The following is a 4,574-nucleotide window of genomic DNA, read 5'->3' as shown; positions in this document are numbered from 1 at the left end:
TAATAAATTTATAATCTATAGTTTTAATATCACATCTCATGCAATATATAAACCATAGTTCTTTTTCTCCTTTATAACATTTAATAATAATTCCTCCAATTAATGTATCTAATACGTTAAGTCAATTATATCTCATATAATTGATGCAATTTAATTATATCATATATAATCAAATTTCCTCTTGTTAATTTGAACACTTCAAACTAACCCAAAAACTGATTCTCAACATGAATCCATTGAGCTACCAAAGGGACCTTATGAACCTGTAGCTTGAATGCTTAGCTTGGGTTTCATAGTTTAATTCCATTATGTTTCATTGTTGAGACTTGCTTTGTAATTCTCTTGAGACAATTCTGAACTTATGAGATTTATCTTGAATTTATTTTCAATTTCTTGTATGGGATAATCTGACAAATTGACTATATTTCTATAATTGATTGCTTTGATTGGCCATAATTTGTAATCAGTAGATAGTCGTCATCTAGAAGCAAGGGTTAAGTAAGTTTGTGAAGTTAAATTGGGATTCCATTTAATAAGCATTACTTTCTAACCTAGATAAATTTCGCTCAAATAATTGATTAGACGATGGAAATCGATTATTTGGCTTAGATTTTCCTTCAATCTTAATGCCTGTTGATTTATTGATAGTCGAGGATTCTCGCTTTTCCTTAAATTAATTTGATCTTATAGACTACCTGTTAGAATCCTAAACGAGTAGGCTAAGTTTTAATTGGAATTTCTCTTATGATCTTTAGAATAAGTCTATGATATAATTTAAAAGGAATGGAATAAACTGGAATAATTCAAGCTAAGTGTTTTGTTCAATTGATATTTTTACTCATACTTTCAAACTTGCGTTTTCCCCCCCGGTTACATCCTATAAGCTTCAAACTTGAGAAATCTAAATGAGCTCTCTGTGGGGTCGACTCTGTACTTCCCTTGCTATATTTAGTGAGCAAGTCACAGAATTTGATTTGGGCGCGATACGACTTAGCGCGCGGTTTAAACCGTACACACCACAAATGAAGGAAACTTCGTAGCGTCGCAATGCTCCGAGATGGAGTTTTCACGGGGTTCAGCTTTGGTTTGCGCATGGTTCGTGGTCTTCTGGTCCGATTCGATTTGTGGGTTCTTCGATTCAAGCTGTTTGGGTTCATTTTGACCGGTTCCTAGTCTAGTTCGAGCGATTCAAGGCCCAGTTCACCTGTTTCAAACCAGATGGATAAATAACTTGTAATAGTTAGTTTTTTTTTAATAGATGTCCAATCCTGGTCCATTAATTGCTTTTATATTATGTATGTGATGTATGATTTAATTTTATTATTATATGCCATAATGTATACCATATAGTATAAAATCCCACCATAGCTTATACATTTAATTTCATGCATCATATTATAACTGTTATAATTTTAGATGCATGATTTAATTTTAAAGGATGCTCATGCATCATATAATATAAATGTTATAATATATGTATGCATAAATAGCATACCCATGCATAATTTAAATTATAATTGTTATAATATATAGTGCAATGTATGTATAACCTATGCTATAGTTTGTTTCATTAACTAATTATATAAATGTTATACATGTTAGCAATGAAATGAAATTGCATGAAGCGTGAAACACCTTAGATAATTTATAAATGTTATAATTTACTAAAGTATGTAAAAGCATGTAATGTATGTTTTAATTTGTTTATAATGGTTATAACTAAATCAAATTAGAAACTAAAACATGATTTAGATAGACCTAAGATCACGTTTCTAATGAGATTAGAAATTTAAGTTTAATCTTTTAATTGGTTTAATAGGATTAAATTGATTCTTAATAAAACATTAACTTTGTAACAAATATACCTATAAGGAACTTTTGTCTAAGGCTAGTTTTGTCTAGGCTGGGGTATTTAAGTTGACAGAAATGTAACACCCCTACTTGGGAACTTTCCTGGAAAGGTGAATTGATAGATTTGTTATAAGCATGCAATGTTTGATTAAAGTTTGTTAAAGTGTTTAATAGACCTTAATCAAATTGTTTAACTATCCAAAGGTAGGTGTTGTTTTTTTGGCAAATTAAACTTTCACTAAGTTAAATCAGTAGTCGGATTTTCCTAAGTTAATTAACCCTAGGTAAATACTCAATGGGAGGAAAATGAGTTATATGATACTTCATTTTTCTTCTTCACGTTTCTCCCTAAAAGTTCACACTGTGAGATCTATACTCTACCTCGAGGCATCTTGAGTGTCCTCCTACGGATGGCATTTGTATAAATCAATATCAGGGTGAATGGAGAGAGTGCTTATAGTAAGTGGGAGCGGAACGTGTGACAACACATCCCTTAGTCTCTCTTATTAGTTTGAAGAAAACTTTCTTGCATGGCCTCGTGACACCATGAGTGTCCCCCCTAAAGGATGGCATTTTTCCGTGGCGCTTTATTCGAACTCTAGAAATCGATATGATTACTTTGTTTCATGTCCCAATTGGCTTTTCCCTGTGGTTGGCTCATTGGGGCGGAACTTTAGAATCTAAAATGAGAGGTTACATTTATAAGAAATGTTAAGCGAGTTTAACAATTTCTGGACCGAACAATGGTGGCTGATAGTTACAGTAACAATAAGTTGTCCTATCTATTGGTTGAAATTGTCTCATTTGAGTGAAGGGACACCTAATCACCCTACGGTGGCTTTTGTCTTGCCTCACTAAAACATCAGTGCAAAATATATGTCACTTAGGGTACATTAGATTACTTTGCTAAAGATTGATTGGTTTGTCTTAAGTGGTTTATTGCAAATAGATTAATATAAATAATTGGTATAGTTTCAGCAAATTTTTTCAATATGACTTCCGTAATGCTTAATTACTCGCTGGTGACAAATTACTGAGTGAAAATTACACTTCTTGAAAAAACACGATCAACACAATCCTAATCATCAATGACCTTCATTTTGTCTTAATGAAGGACTATTCTCCCTTTCCAACTCTCAACAATGCTCGAAATGTTCGAGAAGCATACGAGCAATGGACACTAGCAAATGAGAAGGCCCGAGTATACATCTTGGCAAGCCTTTCCAAAGTCTTGGCCAAGAAGGATGAGCCCATACTCATGGCTCGTGAGATTATGGAATCCTTGAGGGGAATGTTCGGACAATCGTTCGCACAGCTCAGATAGGACGCTCTCAAACATATCTTCAATGCTCGTATGCAAGAAGGGGCATCTATTCGATAACATGCCACTTCAATGTGGCAGAGATGAATGGGTCTGTCATTGATGAAACCAGTCAGGTTAGCTTCATTCTGAAATCTTTACCTGAAAATTTCCTATAGTTCTGTTGTAATGCTGTTATGAACAGGATTGACTACAACCTAACCACTCTGCTCAACGAGCTACATACCTTCCAATCCTTGATGAAAAGCAAGGAAAAAAAAGGGTGAAGCAAATGTTGCTTCATCCTCTAAGCAGTTACATAGAGGTTCGACCTTTGGGAAAAAGTATATGCCTTCTTCTTCCGGCACCAAAAAGTAAAAGAAGAAGAAAGGTGGAAAAGGAAAAGCTGACCTACCAGCTGCTGCCCTTTGGCAAGAAAGCAAAGATTGCAAAGGGAATCTGTTTCCATTGCAACCGGAAGGGACATTGGAAGAGGAACTATCCTAAATACTTGGAAAAAAAGAAGAAGACCAAGTTAGGTAAATATAATTGGCTTATTTTGGAAATCTATTTAGTGGAGAATGATGATTTGGCCTGGATAATTGATTTGGGCGCCACTGACCACATTTATTCTTTATTTCAGGGAATTAGTTCTTGGCGGCAACTGGAGGCTAGAAAGATGATGATGCAGGTCGGAACAGGGCACGTGGTCTTAGCTGTGGCAGTGGTAGGTCTCTAGTTAACTTACAGAATAAATATATTTTGCTAGAAAATGTATATGTAGTTCCTTATTTGAAGAGGAACTTAATTTCTATAAAGTGTTTATTAGAACAAAGTTATTCTATAAATTTCTCTGTAAATAAAGTGTTTATTTCAAAGAATTATGTCAATATTTATTCTGTTGAACTGGAAAATAATATTTATGTGCTAAGAACGTTAGAAACTAAAGCCTTCCATAATTCTGAAATGTTTAAAACTGCGGTAACTCAAAATAAAAGACTTAGAATTTCTCTTAATGAAAATGCCCAACTTTGGCACCTGAGATTAGGACATATCAATCTTAATAGGATTGAGAGGCTGGTGAAGAATGGACTTCTAAGCGAGTTTGAATAAAATTCTTTACCTGTGTGAGTCATGCCTTGAAGGAAAAATGACTAAAAGACTTTTTACTGGAAAAGGTCACAAGGCCAAAGTAAACCTAAAGCTAGCACATTCAGACCTCTATGGTCCAATGAATGTAAAAACAAGAGGAGGGTTTGAATATTTCATCACCTTTATTGATGATTATTCAAGATATGGGTATGTTTATTTAATGCAACATAAGTCAGAATCCTTTGAAAAGTTCAAAGAGTTCAAGGAAAAAGTTGAAAATGCATTAAATAAAACAATTAAGTCATTTCAATCTGATCGAGATGGAGAGTTT

Source organism: Benincasa hispida, chromosome 3 (genome assembly GCF_027475165.1).
Source record: "Benincasa hispida cultivar pf3 chromosome 3, pf3_genome.v1.1, whole genome shotgun sequence".
In the NCBI taxonomy this organism is placed as follows: Eukaryota; Viridiplantae; Streptophyta; class Magnoliopsida; order Cucurbitales; family Cucurbitaceae; genus Benincasa; species Benincasa hispida.
This window is presented reverse-complemented; position numbering follows the sequence as displayed.